The sequence below is a fragment of the Macaca nemestrina genome, chromosome 12 (assembly GCF_043159975.1).
Source record: "Macaca nemestrina isolate mMacNem1 chromosome 12, mMacNem.hap1, whole genome shotgun sequence".
Classification (NCBI taxonomy): domain Eukaryota; kingdom Metazoa; phylum Chordata; class Mammalia; order Primates; family Cercopithecidae; genus Macaca; species Macaca nemestrina.
In genome coordinates this window covers 113,373,358-113,395,076 of record NC_092136.1, presented here as the reverse complement: position 1 = coordinate 113,395,076, position 21,719 = coordinate 113,373,358, and the positions used below count along the sequence as shown (strand labels likewise).

The window sequence follows — 21,719 nt, the reverse complement described above, 5'->3', positions numbered from 1 at the left end:
AGGGGAGGTAAATCGTAGAGGCAAGGCTTTTCCAGGGAGCAGTGTGTGTCACAAGACTTAACAAGGGCATGCCTTTGATGCAGCAGTTTTATAGTGAGGAAGGTATTTATTGATGGTTAAACAGATGTTCATGGAGTACCTATCATGTGCTGGGCACTGTTCTGGGTACACTGACCATGGCAGACCCGGTTTCTAGCCTTGCGGACATTACAGCTTTACTGAAGGAAAAAGACGGGCCAACAGGATGCTACAATACAGGCTGCTTCCTGCCCTACCAGAATGAAGCGCGGGTGACGGTGGTGACATAAGAGGCGCAGAGGACTCGGTCTGTGCTGGAGGTGGGTGTCAGAGGAAACTCATCTGAGGAAGTGATGTCTCTGTTGAGATCTAAAAGATGAATGGACAAGGACGCTTAGTCAGTGCAAAGTGTGCTAGGCAGTGGAATGAGGATGTACAAAAGCACAGAGACAAACAGGGTGTGACAAGTTCAGAAAACCCAAAGACGTTCAGTTTGGCCACAAAGAGGAGCAAGAGTGAAGCGGCTCTAAGCAGGGAGAAGCTGGAAAGGGGCAAGCAGCCCTGAGGGAATAATTCAGGATGCATGCAAAGACTCACCAAAGCATCATTTATGGTTATAATATCTGATGATTGGACACAACTTAGATGTCAAACAATGGGTTACCAGTGGCACCAATACAATAGAACACTGTATGACTATAAAAACAATGCTGCTGATGACTATTTATTGATGTGAAGAGATGCTAAATGTTATACTGTGAAATTAAAAATCAGCATATTGGAGAGTCTTGCAAAAAAATCAGCATATATATAATATAAAATATACAGGCTGGACACGGTGGCTCATGGCTGTAATCCCAGCACTTTGGAAGGCTTGAGACCAGGAGTTTGAGGCCGGCCTTGGCAACATAGTGAGATCCCATCTCTACAAAAGCCAAAAACACTAGCTAGGCATGGCAGCTAGCTAATGTGCTTATAGTCCCAGCTACTCAGGAGACTGAAGCAGGAGGATTGCTTGAGCCTAGGAGTTCGAGGCTGCAGTGAGCTATGATCAGGGCAGTACACTCCAGCCTGGGCAACAGAGGGAGACATTGTCTCTAAAATATATAAATACATTAGTAAAATAAAATAAAATTGTATGCACAGTTTGATCTTATTTTTATTTTTAAAATTATGCAAAGATTCTGGAAAAATACATACCCAGTGGACTATACTTATCTCTCGGTGCTGGGATTGCAGATGAATTTCGTTCTTTCTTTTTTGCTCTACTGCAGTTTATGCCATACTTTATCTGTGTGCAAGTACAGCTTGGATAATACGGAAGTCAAAGTTATAAAATATAAAATCACTGAAATGTAAGCTTAAAAAATTTAGTGCCAGGAAAGTCTTAGTTTCCCTATAAAGCATGAAGAAATTATTCAAAATTGAGAAGAAGCTAGTGTAAATGCAACTGACATGGAATATCAGTTTAGACATTTATGAGCTCCAACAAATTCTGCATGCTTATTCAGAAGGTATCCACTTCCCTCCCCCATCTGCTCCCATTCCCAGCCACATGCACCAGTTGCTGAGCCCCAGGCAGCGCCAGCTTCTCATGGAAATCTTTAATTCTTGTTCTACCACCTTCTTGGTTCTCTAGTTTTGTCTCAGAAACTTCTTAACCTATTAGGATCTGCAGGCAGATAAGCTTATAATACTACTCTGAGGTCTGTTCAAGGCCTTCTGGGTGTCAATAAATTCCAGTGGGTTCACACAACTTTGGGGAAATAGATGTCTTCTTCTGGTCCTACTAGTGTGTGACTCACTTTAGGACCTGAGCACACACACCCAGCATGATAAATGTGCATCACCATCTTGCAGAGCCTTGGAGTAGAAGGAGAGAAGCTGGTGAACTTTCTCCTTTCTGAAAGTTAACATTTTTCCTTTTTGCCATGGATACCTGTAATCAGAGTCAATTTGATGCTGTTCAATTATTACGGAGAAAGAGTTGCCACTTGGATTCAGTGCTTTGAATTCAATTGATCTTTGAATAAGAAGCTTCTGCAGTGATGTGGACCCTCTGCCTAAAGTGAACCAACATTCTTTCTGTCCCTTGAAAGACACGTGTTGTCCCTGTTCCCATTCCTGTGTTCATGCAGGTCCTGTCACTAGGAAATCCTGCTTTGCTGCACTTTCGGTCTATCCCAATGCTACTGATCTGTCATGACCCAGATCAGTTTTCACCTGTGTGAAGTCTTCCCTGATGCTACAATTTACATGCATCTAGACTCTATGTGCTCCTTGAAAAGAGCATAGATGTTGCCACAGGAAGCCATAAGATCTAGTCGTAACTTTACTGCTTACTACTTGAGAGATCTTGTGAAATTTACTTACCCTTTAAGAACATCAGTTTTTTTGTTTGTTTGTTTGTTTCATGGAGACATTGAATAACAGGACATAAAATTACAGAATATTATAATTTAAGTGCCTTAATTACCAAATGCTACATGTATTATTCAACAAACATTTATTAAGTACCGACTATGCAAGTGACACTGCACTAGGCGTTACACAAATGCTGGTTTTGTTATAAGAAGAAATAATAGTTTTCTAGGGAATTTAGCCAATTACATTGTTTTGTGCTTTTAATGTTTCACCTATGGATGTCTTGTTAATTCTTTTTGTATTTTTATGTTAATTTTTGGTATTGCCGAATATTTATCAAATTCCTACTATAAGCCTAGTGGGGATAAAATGGTGGATAACAGTGTTCCCTCCTGCAGTTACATGGATTTAAAAAATGGGTAACAATTGAAGATTTTAAGCAAGGAATGAATTTGATGGGATTTGTGCCTTTAAAATACGATGTTTTTTCCAAGTAGTTGAAACTTTCTCCCCTTCTTTGTTTGTCTAAGTTCTGTACATTTTTGTTTATCAAGTTCGATGTCGCTTTTTATTGGGATACTTCTCTGATGTCCAAGTTTGGGTTTTGGGCCCTCCTGTCTGTGCCTTTTCTTTTCTACCCTCTGTGCAGCTCTAATGACATGGGTTGTAAAAGTTTGAGTACTTGTCTGTATGCCCCTAGATCATGAGGTCCTGATGAGACATTTCTGGGTGGTGGAAGAAAGAGTGTTTACTAGTTGAGAAGCCTGGAGGAGAGACAATGTCTGTAGTGAAGTGCCAAGGTTTAGTTAAACTGGGAAGAGAGGAGTCCACTTGGTTGAGGAGTCTGGGGGAACATGAGCGTTTGTTTACCACAGAGTTGCCTCTAAAGGACACTGTGGGCTCTCACATTATGAGGGAGGAAGTCCAAAGCTGTGGGAGAGGCGAGCTAAGCCCGGGAGCAAGGCATACGGAGTTCGTTTGAGAGAGAGGTCCCAGGTCATTCTTGAAATAGGAAATCCAAGGTGAGGAGAGCAAACCTGGCAATGGGTTTAGTTGGTGCCTAGTACTCTCACCATGTGGGGAGAACAACAGCCCTAACTCACCAGAAAAGTACAAGGCCTTTAAGAAATACTTAACGTATACCTCAACAAAGCTGGAGGGAAAACGGCAACAAAAAAGGGACAAATGCTTTATTAAATAAATAAATGTCTAAAGAAAATACTAGGTTCATGAATTACCTTCTGTATCAGAAAGAGCAGTGGCTCTAATCTTCTGGCCCACGTAAAGGAAGGCCCAGTAGGTGCCTGGCCATGGCCACCTGACCTCTGTTGCTGTCAAGGCTTGGGAATTACCTGTCCAGAAATCCAAGAACCTTTGCTTATGAGTTTTGATTTCTCATTAAGCTTTATAGGGTTTTCCCTGATAATTAACACATATTATTTACCAGTTCGTCTTCTCCAATTAAGATGATAATTAGATTGCATGTTCTACCAGGTGTTTACCAGCCACTCTATGAAAAAGAGCTTAATGAAAAAATCCAGACATATAATCACATTAACAAGAGGGGAGCCCATGGGGAGGAGGATTTGAAATGTTTAACAGTTGAGTGGAGAGTAATGGGATTTCAGGGCAAACACAGACCCCATATGGGCTGTCATATATCCCATGGCATGGGAAGGAGAGTATGGTCAGTTGTGAAGATTGGGTGATATTTTTTTTTACCTTGGCAGGTCATAGAAACAGGAAGCTGGTACATGCAATAGTGTGGGCTACAGGCTTTGATAGAATGGTGGCTAACAACAACAACTGATGTTTGTCAGATGTCTACTCTGTGCATGGCATTATGGCAGGTGATCTACAAGCTTTATGTCAATGGATTCTTACTGAAACCCTTTGAGGTAAGTATTATACTTAGCTATATATTACTGACAAAACAACTGAGGCTCAAAGAGGTTAAGTAACCTACCTAAGGTCATGCGGCTATTAAGTAGCGAAGCTGAGAATAGAACCCTGGGTGAACCAAGGTATGCTCCTCCATGTGGTGGGAGACTGATAGAAAGCAAAGAGGTTTGGAGGACAATGGTGCCTGCCTCTAAAGCCATGTGGCTGCCACAAAAATGGCTTAGCCCAACAGTGGCAAGTATATGGCACATATACAGCCTGTCACTCCCTCCTGCTATCACCCTTGCTAGACATTTCTAGTTTATCATGGTCTCTCCCACTGAGCACAGATGTGGCCTCATACTCCTTCTCACCACAGCACTACAGGCAGCCACTAAGTCAATCAGAACTGACATGTCAGATGAAACCACTTTGCCATTCCTAACTTAGATGCTGTGTAAAAATATCAGTGGCAAAGCATCGGGGTCAGAGTTCGCAGGAACCAGCCCTGGATCCTGGTTCTTCCTCTTCCAGCAGTTCCCAGAGCTTTTCTCACCATCTGTGAAATCTGAAGTATTGTTGTGAGGATTCAATGGAGTAATATCTGCTGATGTGCGAACCACAGAGCCTGCAGGAGAGTAAGTCGTGGGGAAGGGCTGGCTTCCTTCTTTCACAATGGCAGTCAGTATGTTTAGGCTTATATCAGGGCCAAGGATGGGTTTCTCAGTCTTAGAAACCTCGCTGGTAGGGAAAGGCTGTGACACACTAGCCTAGATCTCAGGGAATACATGGAGAGGTGGAGTGTCCAGGGGTGAGGACTGAGAGTAGCTAGAGTGACTGACATGCTGAAGAACAGTCCAGCCAGGTGTGGAGGGAGGTCCATGGAAGAGAGGGGCAAAGAAGCCATTTCCAGCAAAAACCAAGAATCCCTGGGCCAGGCCCCACGTGGATACAAATCCAAATCTATACCAGCCAACGTGAGCCAGGCAAGGTGGCCTGAGCTGAGGCTTCAGGAACCCGGGGATAAAGAATGTGTGCTAGACAAACAGAATGTGTCTTGCTTGGCCTTTTCACTATTTTCCATTTAGGCTATGTTTGGTTTTCCTTTAGTTTTCTAAAGTCTCAAAATACCAACTTCTTTATTGATTTAAGAGGAAAAGAGAAACTCTCTATACCAAAGAAGGAAGATGGGAAGGTTCAGAGTGGCCTATGCCGAGAGTCCTGAGGGCACTGACCATCCTAGGGGCAATGAGAAGAGCCATGGAGCTGGTGAAGCCAAAGAGAGGACAAGCGGTGTGAAGGGGAGGTATTCAGGAAAGCAGTTGTCAGTCGACTTCCAAGTTTTTTGTTACCTTTGATTTAAGTCTCCTTCTGCCAGGTTAAGTAGAGCACTGCATGTCCCTCTTGAGTTCCAGTGTCCTGCCACCTCATGTACCCCTTCCAGGTCTTGACTTTGAGTTGATGGAGGTGAGAGAGATCTAGAAAGAGCTCTTAGTGGGTAACGTGAGCAAGTTGGGAAACTCAGCTCAGAGCACCAGATCTGGGCAACAGGGGTGGATCTGAGTCTTAAGGAGAAGGAAGGAAACCACTGTTCAGAACTGGGTTTCAGTTTAGGGTAGTGTTAGGCTTTTTTGATGCAAAGCACTGGAGGCTTTCTTGATCATGTTGAGTAAGTGTGTATGTATGTGTGTGCTTGGAGTAAGGGAAGGAATATTGAAAAGAATATGGAAATAAGGTAATTAGAAACCTCAACCATATGGCCAGGTGTCAAGACTGCCAGGGGCCAGGGAGAGTTTAGTAATCAGGCCTTGCAAGAAGAAAAGAAACTAATATCCTAGCGGATTTTTCGGAGACCAGAACTGGAAGACCGGGCAAAGTTCCAGTTGCTCTAGGGATTAAGGTCAATTTTCATCTTCACGGAAGTGTGTTCTGCTCTACATGTCTGCTTCTTTGTGTTTATCTACTTTACAGGATATGGACCAATGCCCTCACCCTACTCATATCTTCGGCTTATTTATAATTTTGGTTTACTCATAAACATCACTTACTCATGATTGCTCATGGTTCTTGCCTTCTCTTGACCTCTCTCTGCATCAGTTTCTGCTCCCAATGCCAACCGAATAATTCTCTTTAAAGAATCTCATAGTTTACATTTCTAACAGATAAAATCTAAAAGATCCAGTTAATCATAATTGCCTCCATTGAGAAAGAACTTTTCAGTCAGACCACCTCATGGATTATCTGCTCTAAGCTGTCAACGATGAGAGAAGCAGTTTCTCATTGGAGGTAGCATGGGACTGTGCAACTGTGCATCAGGTCTGCGTCCTATCTCCGTTCACAGTGGAAGCTCTCATAGGGCAAGCCCTGGGCACTGAACAGTTCTCTGTATGCTCCTCTTGAGAGCATCCCAACTTCCGTAGGGTCTTGATCTTCATTCATAGTGATGACTGGGTTCATTTACTTCACCTTACTCTCAGCAACCTCTACCCTGATAGCTGGATTTTTTATTTGGTGCTCTACCAGTCAGAGTCCTAGCAGGACACTTGAAAATCATATGCAAGACATGAAAATCATATGCAAGCCATATGCAAATCAGGATCAATTGAGAGGAGTTTAGGAAAAAAAAAAAAAAAAAAAGACCACGCCTGGGTGTGATGGCTCAGGCCTGTAATCCCAGGACTTTGGGAGGCCGAGGTGGGTGGATCACCTGAGGTCAGGAGTTCGAGACCAGCCTGTTCAACCTGGTGAAACCTCGTTTCTTCTAAAACTAAAAAAATCAGCTGGGCATGGTGGCAGGCACCTGAGATCCCAGCTAGTCAAGAGGCTGAGGCAGGAGAATCACTTGAACCCAGGAGGCAGAGGTTGCAGTGAGCCATTGTGCCACTGCACTACAGCCTGGGTGATTCTAGAATTGGTGACAGTGGGGCTCCATTACAACTTGAAGGACCTGAAGGGGCCAAGAAAGGAGTAGTTACCAGGAGGGAGGAAGAAGGAGAGGGAGAGAGAGAGGCATACAGAAGCTGTGACCTGTGGCCTAGCGTTGCAGGCTCGCCATCCCCCTGGAGTGATCTAGAGACTGACCCTGACCTCATTCTCCTCTCTCCCTCTGATTTCCTTCCCGTAGTCCAACTCAGTGCTCAGGAAGGCAGAGTGCGAAGGGGCCTTGATTCAGTCCACATGGGTCAGCTTCCAGGGTGTGAGCAGGGTGAAGGGCAGAAAGGAGACCTGGAAGGACAAATCTGAGATGTCCAGTACAGGGCTTTCCTCCCTGGCAGTGGTCTTGAATCTAGAATTTGAGCACTGTTCAGCTGCTACCTACATTTCCTGGTTTGAGTTTTGCAAATCTATACTCCATGGCTGGCAGACAGCCAGGAAGAGAAGGCAGCTAGTAGTATGGGTCACACAATGTTGAGGGTGCATACCCCAGGGGATGGGAGGTGTAAGGCATGGAGGGCGAGACAGCCTGGAAGGCAGAAGTTGATGTGTGGAAGCCTGGGCAACAGGTAACAGGCCAGTGGTGCCAAGAAGGTACAACTTGGAGGGACATAGGTCATCCACCTGGTTAGTTGGGCATAGCCATGAGGTCTCTCAGGGAGGATTCAGAGTCTTCAGCAGACAGATTTAGCTCAACATCTCTTATTTTCTTTTTTTTTTTATTTCAATAGGATTTTTTGGGAATAGGTGGTGTTTAGTTACATGATTAAGTTCTTTAGTGGTGATATCTGAAATTTTGGTGTGCCCATCATTCAAACAGTGTACACTGTACACAATGTGTAGTCCTTTATCCCATGTTACCCCCCATCCTTTCCCCCAGGTCCCCTAAGTCCAATGTACAATTCTTACACCTTTGCTTCCTCCTAGCTTAGCTCCCATATATGAATGAGAACATGGGATGCTTGGTTTTCCAATTCGGAGTTACTTCGCTTAGAATAATAGTATCCAATTCCATTCAGGTTGCTACGAATGCCATTATTTTGTTTCCCTTCATGGCTGAGTAGTATTCCATGGTGTGTGTATATGTATTATATGTATATATATTATATATAAATATATATTATATATAATAATATATTTTATATTATATAATATAGTTATATAATATAATATATTATATTATATTATATATTATATTAAATATAATATAATTATATATAAATAAATATAATATATATTATGTATATATATTATATATAAATAAATATAATATATATTATGTATATATATTATATATATACACACCATATATATACACACACATATATATATGTATATAATATTTGCTTTATCCAGTCATTGATTGATGAGTACATGGGTTGGTTCCATATTTTTGCAATTGCAAATTGTGCTGCTATAAACATGAATTTGCAAGTATCCTTTTTGTATAATGACTTCTTTTCCTCTGGGTAGATTTCTAGTAGTGGGGATTTTCTTTAAGGAATCTCTATTCTGGATTTTCCATAGTGGTTATACTAGTTTACATTCCCACCAACAGTGTAAAAGTATTTCCTTTTCACCACATTTACGCCAACATCCATTATTTTTTGATTTTTTGATTATGGCCATTCTTGCAGGAGTGTGGTGGTATCACATTGTGGTTTTGATTTGCAGTTCCCTGATCATTAGTGATGTTAAGCATTTTTCCATATATGTGTTGGTCATTTGTATGTCTTCTTTTGAGAATTATCTATTCATGTCCTTGGCCTACTTTTTGATGGGATTTTTTTTTTTTCTTGCTGGTTTGTTTGTTTGAGTTCTTTATAGATTCTGGATATTAGTGCTTTGTCGGATGTACAGATTGTGAATATTTTCTCCCACTATGTGCATTTTCTGTTAGCTCTGCTGATGATTTCTTTTGCTGTGCAGAAGATTTTAGTTTAATTAAGTCCCATCTATTTATCTTTGCTTTTGTTGCATTTGCTTCTGGGTTCTTGGTCATGAACTCTTTGCCTAAGCCAATGTCTAGAAAGGTTTTTCTGACGTTATCTTCTAGAATCTTTATGGTTTCAGGCCTTAGATTTAAGTCTCTGATCCATCTTGAGCTGATTTTTGCATAAGGTGAGAGATGAGGATCTAGTTTCATTCTTCTGCACGTGGCTTGCCAATTATCCCAGCACCATTTGTTGTATAGAGTGTCATTTTCCACTTTATGTTTTTGTTTGCTTTGCTGTAAATATTTGGCTTTAAATATTTGGCTTTATCTCTGGGTTCTCTATTCTGTTCCATTGGTCTATGTGCCTATTTTTATATCAGTACCATGCTGTTTTGGTGACTATGGCCTAATAGTATAGTGTGAAGTCAGGTAATGTGATTCCTCCAGATTTGTTTTGTTTTTTGTTTTTGTTTTTGCTTAGTCTTGCTTTGACTATGCGGGCTATTTTTTGGTCTCATATGAATTTTAGAATTTTTTTTCTAATACTGTGAAAAATGATGGTGGTATTTTGATGGGAATTGCACTGAATCTGTAGATTGCTCTTGGCAATATGGTCATTTTCTTTTCTTTTTCCTTTTTTTTTATATTTTGAGATGGAGTCTCGCTCTGTCACCCAGGCTGGAGTGCAATGGCGTGACCTTGGCTCAGCGCAAGCTCTGCCTCCCAGGTTCACGCCATTCTCCTGCCTCAGCCTCCCAAGTAGCTGGGACAACAGGCGTCCACCACCATGCCCAGCTAATTTTTTGTATTTTTAGTAGAGACGGGGTTTTACCATGTTAGCCAGGATGGTCTCAATCTCCTGACCTCGTGATCTACCCACCTCAGCCTCCCAAAGTGCTGGGATTACAAGCACGAGCCACCACATCAGACCGCAGTACGGTCATTTTCACAATATTGATTCTACCAATCCATGAGCATGGGATGTATTTCCATTTGTTTGTGTTGTCTATGATTTCTTTCAGCTGTGTTTTGTAGCCGTGTTTTCCTTGTAGAGGTCTTTCATGTCCTTGGTTAGGTATATTCCTTAGTATTGTGTGTGTGTGTATATATATATGTGTGTGTATGTATATATATATATACATACACACACATACACATATATAAAAATATATATATATTTTGCAGCTATTGTGAAAGGGATTGAGTTCTTGATTTGATTCTCAGCTTGGTTGCTGTTGGTGTACAACAGTAGCTCAACATTTATTAAGTGATCTTCTCTGTTTCTAGCACCATGTGAGGCACTGAGAAACTAAAGATGGATAACAAAGTCCTTATCAATAATTTCAATATAAGGTGAAGTGTGATTAGATAGTGTGCCCAAGGGACTCTGGGGGCCCCTTCTGAGACTTTCTGGGGAGAAGGAGGCCTGGGTCCCTCCAGAAAGATGAGTGAGAGTCAGGCTAAGTAAGGAGGGAATAACATCCCAGCCAGAGGGAATAATAGAAGAAAACATGAATGTGAGTGCCCATGGTAAGGTCAGGCATTGCTGTAAAGTGGGAGGTAAAACATGGTGAGAGATGCAACTGGAGATGTGGGTGGAGAAGGCAGGCTGTGGCAGGTTGGGAGCAGACAGAGGCACCAACTTCACTGTGTGGCCAATGGGCAAGCCTTGAAGGGTTTTAAGAAACGTGCAATGTGATCATGTCTGCATGTGGATGGCCCTCTGGAGGCTAGGCCCAAGCTGGATCAATGGGTAAGTCTAGAGAGAGAGAGAGAGAGCAGTGAGGAGGCAATTGCAATAGTCCAGGTGGGAGAGGATGAGGCCTAAGCTAGGCAGGAATGACAGCTAGAGTTGCCCCTGCAGAGTCCAACAGGGAGCATGCTCAGAACTCCCGCTGCCCACCTCACCTGGCACGGTGGGGATGTGTTACTGCTGCTGCCCCTCAGGCAGGGTGGCTTTCCCCACCTGTCTGGCTGAACAACAATTTGCCCTAAACTGTACTTAGGACTGTCGTGATATAAGAAAATGAAATTGCCTATAGGTGATTATAGGATTATCTGAAGGGCTCAGGGAAACCCAGGTATTTCTCAGTTTTCCAACCTGAGTGGCAAAGAGATCAGATGGCCCCTCTGGGAAGGTTTGCTGGATACTGCTGGGAGCTGGGAAGGATGAGGAGGGATGGCCATCCCCCTAGGCAGAGAGCTTCACATGCATCCTGTGAGAGTCACAAGGGCTGAGGGCATGCTCATGGAAGCAGATGGCCTTACCTCACAGCTCCTACTAACTCACCTGCCTGAGAGGTCAGGCACATCACTAAAAATAGCAAACCCCAATTACAGAGTACTTCCTAGGGCCCAGGCTGTCTTTCTCAAGGTGTTCCCATACACAGGATCACATATAATTACCACAAAAACGTTTACAAGTAGATCTGAGGGAAGGTGAATCAAATAGAAGAGTCAGTTCCTGGCTCTGAGGGAAGGCTGGGAACATGGACAAAGAAATTTCTGCTCTGGGACTTCTGGCCCCCTTCCCTCTAGTGTAAACAGACCAGGAGTGCAGACAGGGTTGGGGTGACCAGTGGGCTGGCGCTTTCTAACCTATTTCTGAAAACGAGAAGGGGAGGTGCCCAAAGCACAAGCATATCGAAGTACAAAGAGGGCCAGTTACGGCTTTGGTCTCTTCCCTCTCTCCATCTTCTGCCATTCTTCTGCTACCTCCCACCTCCTCTCTCCTTCTCTTCTTTCTTATATCCACAATATATCTGGCATCATCTATCTACTTTCAAAAACTCCATGCAGTCGGGCCCACCTGTGCAGCCCCCATCTATCCAGATGCTGAGCAAAAGGATGTCTTCTCCCCATCCCTCCCTCCATCAAAACTTTCACACCCCCAGAGCCTGGAAAGCAATCTCTATTAACCAGCTCACACTCAGGTATGTGTAACAGAAAAATCACCCTTAAATTTCCACCCTTACATTTGCTCACTGAGCCAAATTATTAATTGGGACTAACTAATTGCAGAGGTTTCTTTTAACAGACACTTGTTGCGAGTCTGCCTTGTGTCAGGTTCTGTGCTGGGGGCATGGAGGGACACAGGTGAGCCGTAGGATTTCACGCTTTAGTTGAGAAGCAAGACAGGAACACAAATGACAATGTAATCAATGTAATCAATGTCACAGAGAGGTACAGGTCTTTATTAATATTGGGGTGTGGGAAATGAGGAAAGGCCTCATGGAACTCAACTATGTGAGTGGGGCCTTGAAAGACTAGCAGGAAAAGTATGTATGGATGCAGGGAAGAGGGCTGTCAGGCATTTCAGACAATAGTAGCATGTGTCAGGAGGTGGACCTGGAACAAGTACCCAGAAGACAACAGGTTATCCCAAAGTGTGAGGAAGATGCTTCTGCTCAAAGAAGGCAGAGAAAGGGGTTCCTTTAAATCTCGTCCCTCACTTCCTTCCTGCAGGAGACAAACTCAAGGTCTGCAATGATTTTTCTTTCCTCCTCACAGGATTTCCCACCCACCCCAGTCCCTCCCTCACTGGACGAAGGGGCTGGACAAGCTGTCTTGTCTTTCCCCCATCTTGACTGAGGGCTTGCTTTGAACCATCTCCCAGCAACCCAGCTCCCATCTGACTCTCCAGCTTTGTGGGCAGACCCACCTGTCATCAGCTCTGTCCAAGTGCAGGTGACAGACCTGGGGGGCTCTATGGGGTCTCAGAGCAACACCCCAACTTTTCTCAATGGCTCCTTTCCTTCCCCCTGGTAAGACCCTCCCAACTACTTGGTTTCTATAACTGTAATAATAGTCCTCCCTCTGAATAGCTTACCCACTATTTATGCCTAATTACCATGTAGCACAATAATGATTATGTATAGCACTAAATGTGTCAGATTAACTTTGCTCGAAGTTTTGCTTCATTACAACACCAAACTTGATTCATGTGCATTGAGTATTTAACCTCTCTGGGCTTCAACTCCCACATATGCAAAATGATGGGTAGGGATTATTTCAGTGCTTCCCCCGCTGCCTGGTGTTCAGAATCATTGGCTGACTTTTTAGAAATACAGAGGGCTAACCCTGACCCCCTAAATTATAATGTAATAGTTCTGGCATTGGGCCCCAATATCTGTATTTTTCTTTTAGTTTCCCAGGGATTTCTATTGCATCCAATCCAAAGATTAGCATATGGGAAACTCTCGAGTAAGTCATCCCTGCCATCCTTTCCAAACCTCATTGATTCATTCATTGATTCATTCACTGGCAATGAGGCTGGAAAGAGGCAAGGATGGATGTGGTGTTAGCATGATTAGAATTTATCTCAAAGGCACCAGGAAAGACTTTAAAGGGGAGTAAGTAGGATGACATCATCAGGTTTATGTTTAAGAGGCAGCATTGTTTTGCAGTGTGGAACATGGGCTGGAGTAAGGACAGCAGCACAAGAAGGCTTCATAATCATCTACATGGGACAGGATGATGGCTGGATTGGAGTAGTGACAGTGGGGGTGGAGTGAGTGGGTGGATCTGTGTAGCATTCAGAAAGTAGAATAAGCAGAGCTCAGTTTTATTTTTACCTTTGGATCCGGAATATGGTGAATCGTTTCACTGCACCACCTCTGTCCCCTTCCTATACTGTAGAATTCCTGTGTGGGCCTTGGTGGCAGGCAGAGCCCTCACCCCACTGAAAGGTGCAGCTCATAGCCCAGCTCAACCAATGAGTGGCAGCTGCCTCAGATTTTGACTGAGGAGCTAGTGAATCAGAGAAGCAAGGACACTGGAGAATCAATCCTAGAGGTGGTACCAGTAGCCACAACTTTCAGTTTTCCAGGGACAGCATAACAGGGTGCCAGGGGGATGCCAGTGTCTGGTACAGCCAAGGTGGAGATGCCATCTGGTGCCCTGTATTTAGCTATGATAGCTGAGTTCTCACTGGACTGTTGCTCCAGCTTGATTTTGGTTGAAAGTCTAACAGTAGCTAGCTTTATTTTTCCTGTTTTACAAGTCTGGTTCTCTAATCTCTATGATTCTGTGAGATACTACAATATTTTCCATGAATTCCTTTTCTGCTTAAACTATCAGAATTGTTTGTTTCTCACATCTGTGTTCCCGACTGCTACCCTGATTGTGTTGGAGGAAGAGGGGGTGTGAGTAGTTGGATGGTGTGGTCCTCAGAGATGAGAAACACAGGCACAGGGTCAGGTGTGAGCAGAAGAACCCCAAGTGCTGCTGGTTATAGACTAAAGATACCGTTGCTCCTTATTCACTCACCCTCAATAAAAAAGGAGCTGAGACTGAGTTTTTCTTCTCCATTGAGAGCTTTCTTTGAACTGCACAACTCCATTCAAAACCTGAATGGGTGAATGGTCCTTGCATTTGCAGACTACCTGAAATCCATCATCCTAGTTTCATTGCCTGCTCTCATCTTCATAACCTTCTCAGTGCTCTCCCCAAATTAACAACATTCTTGCCATCACAAGGCTATTGGAAGGTAAATAAGATCACAGACAAGAAAGTGCTTTATCATCTATGGAAAGGACTGAAGAACTTCAAGGCAGTAGATTGTACTTACCTAAATACAACTTCAGAAGTTACACGTAGATTGTTTTCTAACTTCAGTCACTTTCCAACCTATTTACTTGGTAGTTCACAAGATGTTTTCTTTTGTTTTCACATAGATTGGCAACTGCAGTAACCACTGAAACACAAGATTTTTTTTTTTTTTGACAGAGTTTCACTCTTGTTGCCCAGGCTGAAGTGCAATGGCATGGTCTCGGCTCACTGCAACCTCCACCTCCCGGTTCAAGTGATCTTCCTGCCTCACCCTCCCAAGTAGCTGGGATTACAGGCGCCCACCACCATGCCCAGCTAATTTATTTATTTTTAGTAGGGATAGGGTTTCACCATGTTGGTCAGGCTGGTCTCGAACTCCTGACCTCAGGAGATCCACCCACCTACCTTGGCTTGTAATGCTGGGATTACAAGCATGAGCCACTGCACATTTTAAGTGCACAGTTCAGTAGCATTAAGTACATTCATATTGTTGTATAAGCATCGCTACCACTCCACTTTAGAGCCAGCCTCGGTCTCCCAAAGTACTGGGATTACAGCCATGAGCCACCGTGCATTTTAAGTGCATAGTTCAGTAGCATTAAGTACATTCACATTGTGTGTAAGCATCACCACCACTCCACTTTAGACCTTTCTCCATGTTCTCATACCAAAACCCCATACCCATCAAATATGTCCCCATTTGTCCCTGCCTCCAGCCTCTGGCCACCACCAATTCACTCTCTGTCTCTGTGGATTGACTCTAGGTACCTCATATAAGTGGCATCGTATAGTATATGTCCTTTTGTAACTGGCTTATTTCACTTGGCACAATGTCTTTGAGGTTCCATGTGGTAGCAGGTGTGAGAATTTCTCTCCTTTGTTAAGGCCTAATAATATTCCTTTGCATGTAAATACCACATCTTGTTTACCCATGTTGATGGACACATGGCTTGTTTCACCTTTTGGCTATTGTGCATAATGCTGCTATGAACATAGGTGTGAAAACGAGGTGTATATTTTTATGACCCCTTCCCTTCAAGCAGTGAAATTTCCAATATGAATAATTGCACTCTGAGTTATCTGTTCTGTAACTCTGAAGAACTGTGTAATAGAATTTCTGAAAGTGAGTCACCCCTGTATTCTCTTTACTCTTTCAAAATAGGAAGCAGCAAAGAATAAATGTCCATTTCACACTGAGGTGGCAAGGCCCATTAGAGTCTACCAGTGAGGAAATCATTTTCTAAGGGTGATTACACACGCAGATGTCAAAACCCTCAGGTAACTCTCTGCTCTCCTACCTTGGCTGGATAGTGCCCTGAACTTCTGTCATTCTCAGAAGATTCTCCCCTTCCCACCCTTCTCTGGAGTCTACCATCTCGACTACCGTCAGCCCCTGCCCTAGATTATTCTGCATGGGGCTGTGGATCCCTCAATAACAACAATATCCAAGAATTCCACACTTCTCTAAGGTTTTCTGCATTCAAGGGATGCAATAAAGTACAAAAAAGATGATTTTTTTTTTTTGCCCTGTACTTCCTTTGACCCAGATGGATTGCTGTTCTACTGCTCCCCAGTCATTTGCAAATGGCACAAGAACTAAGACAAAAGAAGAGGATGAGAAAAGAGAAATTCCCAGAGCTTGGAAATGGGGGCTCAGTCTTTATCTGCAAAGTGGGTTAAGAAATGGAGAACTGTAATACCATATAGAAGGTGTCTGTATTTCCTGTGTCACTTCTCCAGTTAAAGTTTTCTGTAAGGGGGGGAAGACTCATGGAACAAACATCAACATCTGTGGGTTGTCGTTCCTACTTATTCTTCATGATAGCACTGTAATGTGGCTCTCTATCCCCATTTCACAATCCAGGAAACTGAGCCCCAGAGCCATTCAGAATTTCCCAAGGTTGTGGAGTTTAGATGGGAACAAACTTCTGTGTGACTCCAGTGTTGCTACTGACATGACCCTGCTCTGCCTTCCCCACCTTTCAGATTTCCCTTGTTTTCTGTGAGATGATTTTTAGAAGGGGACAGTGACAGTCTGTTCTCTCTGGGGGTACATCAGTTTGAAGAAGATCAGCAAGGGACCTCCCTTTCCAAGCTGCAGTGAGCAGTTCTTGGAGCACAGGAGGAAGTTCTAGCTCTCCCTATTCTCTGTTGGCATCCTCCTTTGTTTCCTCATTACAATGGGCCAACAAAATCCCCATCTGTCCCTTACCCGTCTCCTAGCCTTGCCTGAATGTCTTTGTCCCCCCCAAATTCATATGTTGAAATCCTAAGCCCCAGGATTATAAAATTAGAAAGTGAGCCTGTAATCCCAGCACTTTGAGAAGCCGAGGCAGATGGATCACCTGAGGTCAGGAGTTCGAAACCAGCTTGAGCAACATGGAGAAACCCCATCTCTACTAAAAATACAAAATTATCTGGGCATGGTGGCGCATACCTGTAATCCCAGCTACTCGGGAGACTGAGGCAGAAGAATTGCTTGAACCCGGGAGGCGGAGGTTGTGGTGAGCCAAGATCGCACTATTGCACTCCAGCCTGGGCAACAAGAGCAAAACTCCATCAAAAAAAAAAAAAAAAAAAAAGGAAAGTGAGGCCTTTGGGCAGTGATGAAGCCATGAGGACAGAAGGAGACAGAACCCTCATAAATGGGATGGATGAGTGCTCTTGTAAAAGAGGCCCAAGGGCACTCATTCACCCCTATCCACCATGTGTGACACAGTGAGAAAGTGCCGTCTATGAAACAGAAAGCTGGATTTCGCCAGATGCCAACTCTGCCAGCACCTTAATATTGGACTTCCCAGCCTCCAGAACTGTGAGAAATAAATTCTGTTTGTAAGCCACACGGTTTATGGTATTTTGTTATATTAACAGCATCCCAGATGGACTAAGAGAACCCCTAATATCCATTACTACTCATTTCCTTACAATTTTCAACAATGAAAAGGATAGAAATAAATGAAAGATTTAGGAGGTATATCAGGTGGAACTTCCTGACTCCGAGGAGGTAAGGAATTCAAAGAGGCTGCTGTAGATCCTTTTTCAGGAAAGCTATAAGGCAAAGGGACACCCTGCCCCCACACCGCCCACTTGGACTGGGCACACTCCTGCCTAGAGGCAGGGGGAGGCACCAAATGACCTCCAGAGGGCCCTGCTAGCCCAGGAAGCTGGGAGCTTCTGGTGCAGCCGCTGCTTGGCTGCAGATGTTCCCTGTCATCAATCACACAGTGCATCTGTTTGCTGCGCCGCTTGTTTAAAGAGTGAGGCGTTTGCTAATTGAAAACTAAAAGATCCATCCGTCTCACTCACAGCCAGCATGAAATCCATTCAACCATGTAAGATTGGGGCAAAAAAAGCAGCACAGAGCTACAGTGTCCTTGGGTGGGTGCATCTTATGGAGCTCATCTTCTTCCTGCTTCTGCCTCCTGATGAACAAGGCTCCCCTCCCCACCCCAGAGCAGCCAGGGATGGCCCATATTACCATTGTCTAACATGTCCTCATCTATTTTTCTCAGTAAAGCCCAGAGAGATCATTATTTTTAGTTCCCACTTAAAAATGGAGAAACTGAGGCTTCGCGAGATCAGACAATTTGGGCAAGCCCACACAACGGGTAGGTGACCAAGGCAGAACACCAATCCAGGTGCTCTGGCTAGTCTGACCCATCCCTGAACCTATGTAGAGGAGCTGAGTTGGGAGGTACCAAGTATCCCCTTAAGTGGATTAAACCTAGGAGAGAATGGCCCAAGGATATACAAGGGAAACACTGGGATGGCAACCATATCTGTAATGTCTGATCCCTTAAAGGCAAGTATGGCAACATTCTAGGACTCCTATTGATGTAATATCTCCCTATAGAGCCTGCAGGCAAGTGGAGGCCAGTCCAGATCAGCAAGATCCAGGGGCAGGAAGAGTCATGGTGGGGTGAGGTGGGAGCCCACAGCTTCCTCTGCCCCAGTGCCTCCAGAGATGGCTGCGTTTGAGAGAGGTGCTGTTTTGTGGCTCTGGAGAGGGCGACGGTTCAGTGCTAGACTCCGTGGGATTTGAAAGGGCACTCCATGTCTCTGGGACTCAGTTCTCCCTTCTGAGGTGAGAAGGAATTAGATGAATGCTAAGGTCCTTTCCAGCCCTCACTTTCTGTAATTGTGTGTGTCATTGGAGGAAATGCTGAGATGAAGTTAGTCCTTGTGGCCCAGGATGGCTCGACTCCAGCCATGCAGGGCCAACTCCCTGCTCTGCAGAGTCAGTCTGCTGCCCCTGCTCTTCCCTCTCCCTGGAGTGCTGTGCCATCTTCTCCCCTTGGTAACTGGTGTTGCTCCTTCAATGCCCGGTTCCTGTGAAGTCTTGCTTTTTTGTGCTTCACAGCACCTGTTTAAGCCTCAGTTATTTCCCTGGGGGTCTCCTCTCTGGATTGGCAGGGTGTGGGATCAGGGGCCTGGTTTTCTTTCTGTCTGTGACTTCTGAATCTGACATAGAGTCTGGCAAATTGAGGACAGTTGGTAACTAATTGCTGCAGAAGAAAAGAAAGAAAGAAAGAAAGAAGAAAGAAAAGAAAGAAAGAAAGAAAGAGAAAAGAAGGAAAGAAAGAAGAAAGAAAGAAAGAAAGAAAGAAAGAAAGAAAGAAAGAAAGAAAGAAAGAAAGAAAGAAAAAGAAAAGATGGAGAGAGGAAGAAAAGGGGAGAAGAACGAGGTTCCTCTGCAGCCCGAATGACAGTGGGCAGGGTAGCAGTGGAACACCCTTCACCACTCTATCTCTTTCTCCCTCTCCCCACTCCCTGCTTCACACACCTCAGTTTGGAGTCAGAGGTGAGCTGGAACCCCTGAGGCCTCCTTTTGCATTTCCATCTCAGGTCAACTCCAAACAGGCTTTTTCCTTTGGATGAGTCCAGCAATGGAACTGACTACATAGATTACAAGACCTGAAGTCAGAAAACGGATGCGGACCTCTTCCGACACCTCCTCTCCTTGCCTGACTTGCTGGATGGGTGGTGCCTCCCGCAACCCTTGGCTTCCGAGTCCTCAAAGGAGAAGACTGGCGAGCAGACGGTGAGGACCCAGCCTGCAATCACAGCGTGTTATTGTGGGTGGGAGCGCAGTGGGCGGTCGAGGGTTGCGTTCCCGCCTCAAAACAAGGGATGGCGGAATCCCCCAACCCCTCCTACCCGCCCCAGGCCGGGGAGCGCCGAGGAGTCACAGCTCGTTCGGTGGGGGGCGGGGGCGGGGCCTGTGTCAGGGGCGGGGCCCCGGGCACCTCCCCCCCGCGATCCCCGTGCTCCCCGCGCTCGGGTGCCGCGGAGCTGTCCAGCTTCAGTGCCGAGCCGGCAGCCTCCCGCGCGCACCGCGCCGCCTCCGCGCCGTCCCCGCGCTCCCTCCTGCCCGCCCGCTCCGCGCCCGGCCCCGCCCCGCCCCGCCCCGCCGCGGCCCGTCCACTGCTCCCCGCGGGCCAGAGCCGGCCGAGCGGCTGCCCGCCGGGGCTCTGAACGGCGCGGCGGGGCCGGGAGCCAGGGACCCGCCGAGGAGAGTGGCGGCCCCGGACGGCTGCCGGAGGGGCGGCCGCGCGTGGATGCGGCGGGAGCTGGAAGCCTCGAGCAGCCGGCGCCGTCTCTGCCCCGGGGCGCCCTATGGCTTGAAGGTAAGCACCGGCCGGATAGAGCGGCGGGAGACTCAGGGTCACGGGGAGAGGAGGAGGGAGCTCCAAGGGCAGCGCGGCCGGGACCAGAAGTTTGTGCCGCCATTCCCGGCCGCCTGCTTGGGAGCGCCCGCCTGGGGTCCGGCTCTGCACGGGCTCCCCGTCGGGCGGGGGCGGAGGGCGTCCGGAGTCCGCGGCGCCTATCACCTCTCCCTCCTTCTCAGTAGCCTCCTCGCCACCTAGAAGGGAGTCCTCTCCCCGGGCACGAGCGGGCGCAGCTGGGGCAGCCTCCCCGCGGGGCGCCCAGGGCAGCACGGCCGAGCCGCGGCATCGGAGGGTGGCCGCTTCCCACAATCTCGGAAGGGCACTTCCCCCAGCACCCAAGCGCGAGACTCGGGGCTCGCGGCCAGAGTTTCCGACTTCTTCCGGAGGAAGAAGGGCTGTTTTTGGCAACTATGTGTTGGTGCGACCTGACCCTTTTCAGTTTCTAAGGCAGAAGCTAAGGATGGGGGAGAGGCAGTTTCTGGCTGGATTCTCCCGCGCCCAGGTTGCCGCTGTCCTTGGTCCTGAACTTTCGCTCTCCTTCGTCTTCTCGGATTGACACCTAATCGGGGAGGGAGGCTTGGGTGCCAGACCCGTTTCGACCCAGGAGTGCAGGCGACGGTGGCGGCAGTAGCGGAGGGTGACCACCCGGCTCTCGGCCCGGCTCTCTGATGGACCGAGAGCCCCTCTAGGGTGGTATGCGGAAACAAGAGGCAGCTCTAAGCACCAGACAGAGCGCGTTCCTATACCTGTCTGAGGCGGGCAGCCCTTGAGCGCTTCCTCTTGAAGAGTAGAGGTAAGAGGGTGCGTGTGCGTCTACATAACAGGCTTCACCATGGACACAAGTCACAGCACTGCAGCTCCGTGGGGACAGGCACTTGCTCTCAGCCACAAGGAAGCTGTCTGAGCAAGTCACTGTTGCCCCACCTGGCACCCCACTACTTTTCGTTCTGGGGCTCCTGAGGTTGGGTGAGGGGGTGATGGAGTGAGGTGCGAGGCACTTTGTGGATCCCACTCCAGATCCTTCTGCAGATCCAAGCCTTTCTGGATTTTGACCAGGCTACAAACCTTTTAGGCTAATCTTTGCTCCTCCTTAGGGAGCTAGATGTTCAATGATTCTCCCCACTCCCACCCTGCTTCAAATGCAAATATGCATGCTTATCTCTGATTCATCCTGCAGCATTAGGACCACTTGAAAAAGAAATCATACTTATCGTCTTTCCCCCATGCAGCTGTTTGATGAGGGCGGGCAGATAGAGAGACTGGTCAGCGTGACCAGTTTCAAGAAAATCAGCAAGCTGGTTTCCTAGGTTCCAGTCCCTGCCTTGGACTTCCCTCCCTAGTGTTCAAAATTCCTGAATTATTTGTTT

General features: G+C 46.0%; 1 protein-coding gene across 12 annotated transcripts in view; it reads left to right on the top strand.

Moving 5' to 3' along the window:
* The window catches only part of LOC105493586 (dopamine receptor D2), a 239,580-nt gene that overhangs the window by 153,126 nt on the left and 64,735 nt on the right, over positions 1–21,719 (top strand). For 10 of the 12 annotated variants that reach the window (XM_071075589.1, XM_071075590.1, XM_071075595.1 and 7 more), the window contains one exon: positions 4,113–4,280. The gene's annotated coding sequence lies outside the window, so the exon portion shown is untranslated. Of the gene's footprint in view, positions 1–4,112; positions 4,281–19,986; positions 20,311–21,719 lie in introns of those variants that run through there. The other 2 variants (XM_011761340.2, XM_011761337.2) reach the window with 1 other exon arrangement.